This window comes from Theropithecus gelada, chromosome 7b (assembly GCF_003255815.1).
Source record: "Theropithecus gelada isolate Dixy chromosome 7b, Tgel_1.0, whole genome shotgun sequence".
Taxonomy (NCBI): domain Eukaryota; kingdom Metazoa; phylum Chordata; class Mammalia; order Primates; family Cercopithecidae; genus Theropithecus; species Theropithecus gelada.
In genome coordinates, this window is record NC_037675.1 from 105794055 (window position 1) to 105804308 (window position 10254).

Genomic DNA, 10254 nt, shown 5'->3' on the forward strand with positions numbered 1-10254 from the left:
ACCCCTACTCTCCCCAAAGCCCTGCCCCGACCCTGCCCTCCCGCCTCTGCAGGCAGCCTGCCGACCCCACCCCCACCGCAGCTGCCTCCGCCTTTCTCTGACAGTCTCCTGGCTGGGGTGTCCTGGAACTGCAGCCGGGGGCACCAGGTGACCTTGGACACAGCGTAGCTGCCTGGGCCACCCCCTTTCCTTGGTAGTTTGCGGAGACTCCGGAGGGAGCCTGAGCCACTGAGTGCTGGGGGAGGGGCTTTCCTCTTCCTGTCTGTCATGTCCAGCCTGTGCAGAGCTGGCTGAGCTGGCGAGAGGGGTGGGGGCGTCGCGGGGCTGCTTCTCTCTGATGAAGGCACCCACTGTCACTGTCCCGGCCCTCGCTGAGGGTCCCCAGACCCGTGGGCCCGCGTCTATGCCAGGCCTCAGGGAGTCCTCCAGCCTCGGAGCCTCTTCCTGTTCTCAGTTCTCAGACCTCAGTGCAGGGAGGAAATCAGGTGAATTGAGGTTAACGTTTCCATTAAACGGATGGATTTTCCCTGAGTGGAAGGAGCTGTTACGCGCCGGGGCTCTGAGCAGCATGGACGGGGCCCCAGCGCAGCCGCGCTCCTGAACGCCCTCCTGGGACAGTCCAGCTGCCTGCCCGCTCACTGTGCCTCCGCTGCCAGGCCTCGCCCTCCCTCCTCTCCTCTCTTGTGAATAAAGGGCCTCAACCTCACCCACCTGGTACGCTGAGGGTCCCACTATACTTAAACTGTAGTTAAAGCAAAAAGAACCCCAACAAAACAAAACAAACAAACCAACAAAAAAACCATGCAAAACTGTGGCAACAGCTTGTCCCGTGCATATCATCTCGATTAATCCACGTCTCCTGCTCGGCGGTCCTGCGGTTTCCAGGCCTGTATCTGTGGGTACTTATTTTCCATTTCCTTCCCGAGAGTTTAGCCTGCTAATGAGATTTTAGTGTCTGGTATCTTGGCAAATGTCTCCAGAGAGATTTATGGGGCTTCCCTCTCCTGGCCCCTCACTTGTCCTTGGCAGGAAGCTCAAGGGGTTTGATGTAATCTGGTCCAGGGCCCTGGGGAGGGGGCAGAATGTGCTGGAAGGCAGATCTGGGTGGGGTCTGCGGCCAGAAGCTGGATGTCTGCTGTGGAGGAGCCAGGCTGGTGGCGTGTAGTCTGTGGTGGCCCTGGGATAACCAGAGAGGGGTGTGGATGGGGGTCCCCTAGACCGCTGGCCGCCTCAGAGCCAGTCTACAGACTCGGTGACTCCGCCAGCGCCAGTGGTCTGAGCTGAGCCCTCCCTGCTGGCAAGGTGGGCTTCCCAGTCCCACTTCACAGTGGAGGCCCCCGGCTCAGACCCCCCATCCATGCCGCAGCACTCAGCCTCTGCTCAGGGGCTGGACCCAGGGCTCTCCAGGGGCAGGGACCTTGGGCTCCATCTGCTGCTTCAGGTGGTCTCATCCATGTGGCTTCAGCCCATTTTCCGGGCAGGGGACAGAGCAGCAGTGACCACAGGGCTGTACAGACCCCTGGAGCAGAAGGAGCTGTGGGTCCCTGCTTGGTCCAGAGGTTTCCAGGCCCCAAGCCTGTCCCTGGCCGCTGAACGAGGTGGTGACTGAGGAGGGAGGGGCTGGGAGGCATCGGCCACTGCACAGTTCCAGGGCTGGTCTGGGATCAGGTGGGGTCAGAGGGGGACAGTGGTCAGGACAAGTGGCACTGCAGCCATTGGCCACAGCTTCCTTCCTGGGGGCTGGGCTCCCGGGCATGTAGCCCAAGTGGCTATGGGAGGCCCGGCCCCTGAAGGTCATGAGTCCTCTGGGGATGGGCCAAATGGCCTCTTGGAGGCCCTGGTGAACATTTGCAGACAGCACGTGGGCCAGACCCTCATTCCCCTCACAATGGCCCCTGGTGAGTAGGCTCCTTCCTTCTCCCAGGTAAGGGAGGGGGCTCAGGGAGGTGGGGGCTTTGCTCTGGGTCGAGGCCGGGCATCATTAAGCTAGGATGAGGTCAAGTCTGCCTGGGCCCAGGGGCTGCTCTAGTGGGTGGGGAGCCCGGCTGTGGGCAGCAGAAGCTGTAGCCGCCCCACTCATGGAGTGACCCAGCCCTGCACTGCCAGGTGTGGGCTGTACCTAGAGACTGAGGGTGCTGGTCAGGCAGGCTGGGGGGGCAGGTCCCAGCGGGCTCATCTGGCCAGGAGTCCTGCCACCCCTTCCTGGTGGGCGCCTGTGCAGGATGGCAGGGAGGGGCGGTGGGGATGGCTGAGTTGGGTAGGGGGGCTTGGACGGGGCTTTGGCCGGTGGAGAACTGCACATGGCTTCTAGGGGCCCTGAATGAGAACCACCTTCCCCAGACCCAGCCTGAGGTCATGGAGCATTCGAGGACACCTGGGTGCGGAGCACGTGTGGCTCTCAGGCAGTTGGGGGCTGCAGGAACATGCACCGGCACCCCCAGGGCTGGGCTCAGTCTGGGTGGAGGAGAGGCCACGAGGCTTGGGTCAGGGAGGGCCTGACCTTGCTATGTGACCTCAGGCACGTCTCCTTGCTGTCAAGAGTGGGGCTAAGAGTGGTGCTTCCTTGGTGGGATGGAGAGAAGATGCCTCCGAGTGGGGAGTTGCCAACCCATGGTGGGTGGATGCCCACCATCACGCTGGCTGCATTTCCTCCTGGGATCCAGGGACTGCTCAGAGTGAAGGTGGATGTGGCTCCCAGGGGCTGCTTGGAGTGAAGGCAGGTGTGACTTGCTTCAGATCTCATTGACATGGACCTTGGGCAAGTGGTTTTCATTATCTGGAACCCGTTTTCTTACCTGGGAATTGGGTTAAATCCCAGTGGCCTTGGGCCACGGTGGAAGTTAGACATGACAGCCACATGCCACACACCTCATAGATGTGTCACTGATGGTCACTGGTGGGTCATGTGGGGCTACTCCTCTGTCTCTGACTCTAGGATCCTGCTAGTTGTTTACCAAAGTAGCATGTCCACCAGGGTGCTTCCGGGTACACAGCTTGCTTCCAACACTCTCACTGATATATTAGGTCTGCTGACACTTGGAGAAATCTTTTGGTGTGAATTACTCTCACCAGCGGCAGGGCACCCCTGTTCACTTTCCTATTTCTCAAGCTCCAACGGTGCCCAACACTGTTTCCTGGGGAGGAAGCTGCTGTGCCTTTAAGTGGACGCCTGTGTGAGGCTAGCCCGGGCCAAGCTGGAGCTACCAGCTTTTTGTGGGTATGCATGCCTGGCCTGCTTCAGCAAACATACAATAAATCCCCTTCCTCAGGCTGCCTGCTCCCACTTCCAAGATAGCCGGGCTCTTACTCACATTTACGTTTCATTTTGAGTGGCTAATATTGTCTTAGAGAAATTAGGGGGAGCAGATTAGTGTTTGATTTAGTGGTAGGAACTCTGATGAGCCTGACGTTTAGTTCTAGTGGTGCTGGGGATGGGATGAGGGTCCCTGGTTCCTCATAGCCCTTGTGGTGGTGGCTCCTGAACCAGGAGGGGTCATTTGTATGGGCCCAGGCTCTCAGGGCAGACCCAGAAGGTCTCCCTGGCCACTGGGACAGTGATCAGATGAGATGGCCCCTGTGGGGCCTGAGGTTACAGAGTTGCCACAGTGAGCTAGCCTGGCCCCTTGCTAGCAACGGGCTTGTGCTAGAAGAAAGACAGAACTGACCTGCAGGTGCCAGCAGCTAAGCCTCCTTGTCCTCCCTCCTCTGCACGCTCTCCTGTGCCTGTGTTATTAAGGGGGCCAGGCCAGGAAGCACTAAATTAGTTATGAGATGCAGGGCTCCAGGGATTCAATGGGGTGTGTCCTCACTTCCTGTGCATTTCCTGTGTTCTGGGCACAGCCCAGAGAGACTCATAGACTGAGGCCTGCCCTGGAGACTAGCAGGATGCAGTGGCCAGAGAAGGATCCCAGGGGTCTTATGCTTGTGCAACTTTGGGGGGTCTTCTTTAAGAAAGAAAATTAAAAAATAGAAATATCTCATTGGTTCTAGGCCTTGCAAGAACCCATGTCAGTGGGGGCTCTGCAACTGAGCTTTCATTAGGGGCTGAATGAATTGCCCCATGTAGGGCCGTCAGCCTGATGAGACCATCACTGTCTCCAGGGATGGGGACTCACAGGTTAACAGTGACAGAAACTCTCACAGTAGCTGGGGCTGAGGGATTTGCTGGATGAGACCTGGGAATCCTGTGGAATCTAAGGATGGTTGGATCCCCAGGATGGGAGGCAGCTGGGATTCAGGGGCCACCAGGGCCAAGGCCCAGAGGTCTCCTTCCCAGGTCAGGCCTCAGCTCTCTCACTGGTTTGTTCCACGTGTGGCAAATGTGTGGCTGGAGGCTCCCAAATTTTGCACCTTACACCTCTGGCCACCAGAGAGAAATTGACTTTTCTTTCCTAGTTTGAGTTCCAATAACCCTGGAAAAGTGCTTCGATTGTTCCAGCCTGAATCAGGTGGCTTCCTTAGGATCACTCAGCTGGGGCCAGGGCAGTGGGGTCACAGTGCACTAACCTAGCAGATTTGCAATAGCTGTGGGGTGGAGAACAGGAAGTAGTTCCTGGAAAGGGATAAGTTATACTGATCTCCTTTCTGACTAAGCCAAGGCTACTGTGCGGGCTCAGAGGAAGGTGTGACTTAGCTCTGCTTTGAGAACAATGGACAGTTTCATAGAGGTTAGGCCATTTGGGCGGAGTCTTGCGGTATCAATAGGAATTCACTAGGCAGAGCTGGAGACTGAGGTGTCTCTAGCGGGAGGCATGGAGAAGTAGAATTGCTTGGGAAGAATAACTTGTTCAAGGTGATTGGAGCATAGACTTTGGTGGTGGCAGGAGGGTGGAGTGAATGGGCAGGAAGCTGGATGCCAGGTGGAAAGGCCTTGGACTTGACTCTAAAAATACTAGGAAGCCACCAGAGGACTTGAGCAGGGGTGACGTGACCAGATCCTTCCTTTATCCCTGTGAGGATGGGTAGACAGGGCCCCCCAGGAGCTCAGAGAGGTGGAGTGCCTTGCCCAAGGTGGTGGGAGGGGGTGCCTGCAGCCTGGGTCCCATTTCAGCCCCTGTTCCCATGGGTCCAGATCCCTGAGCCTCATCCACCCCTCCCTCACCACTGCCACCAGGCCAGCAGCCACAGGTGGCTCCCTGAGCACTTTCTCGGCATCCCCTGGGCTGTGACAGGCACTGACCTTCTCTCTCTCACTGGGGATCCCCACCCCTATCAGGGGAGTCAGGGGAGGCACTATTGTCTCCTTTACAGAGGAGTAAACTGAGGCTGGGTTAACATTACTTGCTCAAGTCACTCAGCTACGATGGGTAGTGCTGGGATTTGAACGCAGCTCTGCCTGGCTCCTGAGCCTGAGCTGACTTCAGTGCCCAGCCCCCAGATCTGCACACCAGGGTGCCCCAACTGCCTGGCAAGTGGCCAGACCAGAGAGAGGCAGGGAGCAGGGTGGGCCCAAGGCGAGGCTCAGTGAGAAGGCAGGAGCAGTGGCCGTGGGGCAGCACTCGGGGTGTGTGGGCCATGGGGAAATGAGCACCAGGGGTAGAGCCCCTGTTGGGGGCTGTGGAGGGGGAGCAGCAGGGAGCAGGAGCACGAGGGGATGTGACACAAGCCCCTTCTGAGGGAGGACTTGGTAGCTGGTTGCTTTTGAATGGTGCCTGCCTCAGGGCCTGGGTTGTGTCCTACCCTCCTGCTGCCCCGGCCACCTCTGACAGACCCTGCTAACTACGGTCAGCCTGGCAGGGCTGGCATGGCAGGGCAGTCCTGTGGCGCCACCCTGACCTGGCTACTGTGGTCCTTATCCTGGGTCAGGAGCCGTCCCTGCCCCAGGCCCACGCTCTTCACCTGCCAGGGACCCTACCCAGGAGGGGCACATGTGATGCCAGCCTTGGTGTGCATGGTGGCTCCTGGCTGAGGCCTTGACTGGACTTGCATCTACATTTAGACTGAAATGCACCAAGAGGCTGGGCCTGCTGTGCCCCAGGGGCTGCGGACGGGGCGTCCATCCTGCCTGGGTAGGATGCATCTGCAGGGTCCCTCCCACCATATGCTAAAGTGGGGTCACCACCCCTGGGTGGCCTGGGTCCCCAAGATGCTACCCCACTGAGCCTGATGGGACGCCTGGGCCCCAGGCCCACCCCCTCACAGGGGAGATAGTGGCCCCATGAAGGTCCCCCCAGGTGCTTGTGGTGGCTGCTCACTCAGTCTCTCTCTCTCCAAAGCGGCCTGCCCATCCGCGAAGTCACTTAGCTGGGATCTAATCGGGTTTTACAGGGGCATAAATTACTCGTCTAGAGGTTGTTCCCAGGTGTTTCCACTCCAGGCCTGTTATTTACTCACCGCGCGGTAATGTAGTCACGGCCTTGGGTGCGCAGTATTTATGGTGTTTGATCGGCTTCCAGCCCAGGCCACCTGTCCAGGATCATTTGTTGAGATGTTGTGCAGAGCCGCTGGGGACCTCTGCCACAGGCGGGCATCAATCTACCTGGAACTCCCATGGCAGCCCTGCAGACCCTCAAAAGGGCAGGGCGGGCCTGCAGTGCCACCCTGAGCTGGCCACCATCTGCAGATGGCAGCTCTAGGTGTGCTGGCTGAGGAAGAACAAAGGTGTGAACTGTCACTGACATTTCCATGGGGTGTAGACGTGACACATGCCGAATGCCGTACCTGGCTGTGGACAGTTGCACCGTTAAAGGCAGCTGTGCTAACTGCCATTCACAGAGCACCCACTATCTGCTAGGTTCAGTGGCAGATCCTTGGTTTTATTCTCTCCGTGAGTGCTTGTTGCAGCCCTGCAAGGTAGGTGTCCCTGATGGGAAACTGAGGCTCAGTCACTGCAGGTGACTTCCCAAAGGAACGTGGCGTGGGAGCTCCATGTGGCAGCTTCCTCTGGCTCTTACAAGGGGAAGGACGAGCTCCCATTGGTTGCTGGGGTCCCGCCCTTTTGCCTTCCCAGCCCCTTTGTATGTCTGTGATGGTGGAAATGCTTCATAAGGAGTGTGAAGTATTTTTTTTTTTCCTGACCCAGAGAGATCTGATCACGGTAATTCTATATCTGCTTGCCTCTATTTATCCTCCAAGTCCGGCTGGTGACAGGGAAGCAGATGATCAGTGCCAGGCCTGATAAATTGGACCCAGGGCTGAGGCGGGAGAGAAACCCTGTTTTATTGTTGAAGACAAAGCCGGCGGGCAGGAGGCATATGTTGTGCTGGAGCCCCTCGCTGTGATGGAGGCCCTGGGCCTTAGAGCAATCAGAGCTTTCATGAGCACTGCCCTCCTCCCGCCACCTACGTGGGAGGCAAGGACCCCCATTAGCCCGGCTGGCTGTGGGGGAAGGGCTGACAGAATGTCAGTGGGGTGGAGGGAAGAGGGGATGATCAATGACGACTTATTGACTTACATCTTTCCCCACGACTTGATTAAGACCAATATGGAGATGAGGCCTGAGGAGGGGGCTAGGGCCGGAGCCCTGGGCCAGTGTGGCTTAGGGGATCTTATATTTGGAGGGCAGGAAGAGAACAGAGAGCCGCTGGCTTTGTCAGATGCCTGAAGAGTATTGATCCATATTAGAAATGATAATGAGCCAATTCTGCCGGGCTGGGAGGCCTTAACCATTTCACTGCTTACAGGACTGTCCTGGTGGGGATGTTGGAGGAGGCTCAGCCTATAGCTCCCCCTCATCATGTTTCTTCCCACTCAGGTCTGCAGCTTCCCAGGCCACGACCTGAGTCCACTGATGGTCCTGGAGGTCTGACCAGATGGGCAAGGGCAGCAAAGGGCAGGAGCACAGGACTGGGAGCTGGAGCCTGGTTCTGGGGTTGGCTAGACTCTCTGGGGTTTACTGAGCACCTGGTGGGTGCCTGACATTCCATGCATCTCCTCAGGCACCTCTAAGATGGTCAGGATGACTCTTACTGCTATAATGACAGATGAGGTGAAGGCATGGAGGCTGATAGTTACCAAGAGGCCAGGCCTCTGCCTGCCTGTTCCAGCACTCTGGAACATGATGCTGCCCCTCAGACCTGCCACTCTGATGGAGCTTTGACTTTTGTTGAGTCACTTACCCCTCTGGGACCCACTTTCCTCATCTGTAAAATGACAACCATAACAGACTTGCTGAGAGAGTTCAGAGAACAATGACAAGGGCTCATACAGTTCAGCCCCACGCCAGCACTTGGTGGTAGGGCCTGGCCTGAACCTAACACTTGACTCTAGCTCTGTGTCCACTTTAGTGAACATTTAAAGTTGAGGAGTCTGGGTTTGCTCCTCCATGGAGGGAGGACATGCCATTCACCTTTCTAAATGGTTGTGAGAATCAAATGAGTCTATGCATGGGCAATACCTAACATGTAGTTGGTGGTTAACAGAAGATGGCTATCATCATTGTCATTATCACCATCACCCTAGTCATCATTATCACCGTCACAACACCCTCACCACCGTCATCATTACCAACATCATCATCACTATCACATCATCACCATCACTACCATCATCATCACCATCATCACTGTTACACTCCATCATCAACATCATCCCCTCTATCATCATCACCATCACTATCATCATCATCATCACCATCACCATTACACTCCATCGTCAACATCATCACCATCACCACCATCACCATCATCACTATTGCATCATCATCGTCACCACCACCATCATTACCATTACACACCATCATCAGCATCATCACCACTATCATTACCATCATCTTTGTCACCATTATCATCACCATCATTATAGCCATCACCATCACCATCACTGTTATCAGCATTACTATCACATCATCATCACCATCACCACCATCATCATCACCATCATTATCATCACCATCATCACCATTGCTATCATATCACTATCATCATTATAATCACTGTCACTGTCATCATCATCATTATCACCATCACATCATTACCATCACATCATGATCATCACCATCATCATCATCATGGTCATTGTCATCATTGTTGTTATCATCCCTGTCATTGTCATCATCGTCTTCATTATCATCAACTTGGCAGAGATTGTGGTTTTGTTCCCATCCCAGAGAGTCTGAAGATGCTAATTCCATCCTTGTGTCTATTTATCCCCCAAGTCTGGCATGCAAGGGAGGCTGCTAATCTGGCTGCTGAGTATGACAGATCCGTGGGATCCATGGATCAAGTGGCTCAACCCCCTGGGATCCATGTACTGGCATTTGTCTGTGAAGTCCAGCAGTACGTCTTCCCACTACCAGGACACCAGGCTGGGTAGGCAGGCAGCATGGGGACAGCTTGAAGGTCAAGGCTGTAAAGCTGTGGTGACTGATGTGGGGTCTGCTGATGGGGAGGGGGTGCCTGTGCAGGTGGTATGCAGCTTACTCTGCTGCTGCTCCCCAGGAGCAGGAGGAGGGACTGTAGCTTAGGATGGCATATTTGGCTGCTTTCTACACAAAGAAGATGCCTTTGTTCAAGCTCAGGCTGGGGCTGGAGAGAGCATCATCCTGACCTGGTCACAGCTAGAGAAAAACTCTTCTGGGGCATCATCTGATGAACCATGAGAGGTTTTGGCTTGGGCAGGGCTGGGTTTTAGTTCCATCCTGACCCTGACTTGCTGGTATGGTTTGGCTGTGTCCCCACCCAAATCTCATCTTGAATTGTAGTTCCCATAATCCCCACATGGGAAGTAATTGAATCATAGGGGTTATGATTTTATAAGGGGCTTCCCCCGTTTTCTTGGCTCACATTATCTCTTCTGCTGCCCTATGAAGAGGTGCCTTTTGCCATAATTATAAGTTTCCTGAGGGCTCCCCAGCCCTGCAGAACTGTGAGTCAATTAAACCTCTTTCTTTTATAAATTACTCAGTCTTGGGCAGTTCTTTATAGCAGTGTGAGAATGGACTAATACAATAAATTGGTACTGAGAGTGGGGTGCTGCTGTAAAGATATCCAAAAATGTGGAAGCGGCCGGGCGCGGTGGCTCAAGCCTGTAATCCCAGCACTTTGGGAGGCCGAGGTGGGTGGATCACGAGGTCAGGAGATCGAGACTATCCTGGCTAACATGGTGAAACCCCGTCTCTACTAAAAATACAAAAAAACTAGCCGGGCGTGGTGGCGGGTGCCTGTAGTCTCAGCTACTTGGGAGGCTGAGGCGGGAGAATGGCGTGAACCCGGGAGACGGAGCTTGCAGTGAGCCGAGATCACGCCACTGCACTCCAGCCTGGGAGCACAGCGAGACTCCGTCTCAAAAAAAAAAAAAAAAAAAAAAAAAAAAAAA

The 10254-nt window shown here is 55.5% G+C and overlaps 1 long non-coding RNA gene across 1 annotated transcript in view; it reads left to right on the plus strand.

Annotated features, from left to right (window-relative positions):
* Nucleotides 1–248: 248 nt before the first annotated feature.
* The window catches only part of LOC112629281, a 57107-nt gene continuing 47101 nt past the window's right edge, over nucleotides 249–10254 (plus strand). Inside the window, exon 1 of the long non-coding RNA XR_003120563.1 lies at nucleotides 249–485. This is a non-coding gene — a long non-coding RNA (uncharacterized LOC112629281). The remainder of the gene's footprint in view (nucleotides 486–10254) is intronic.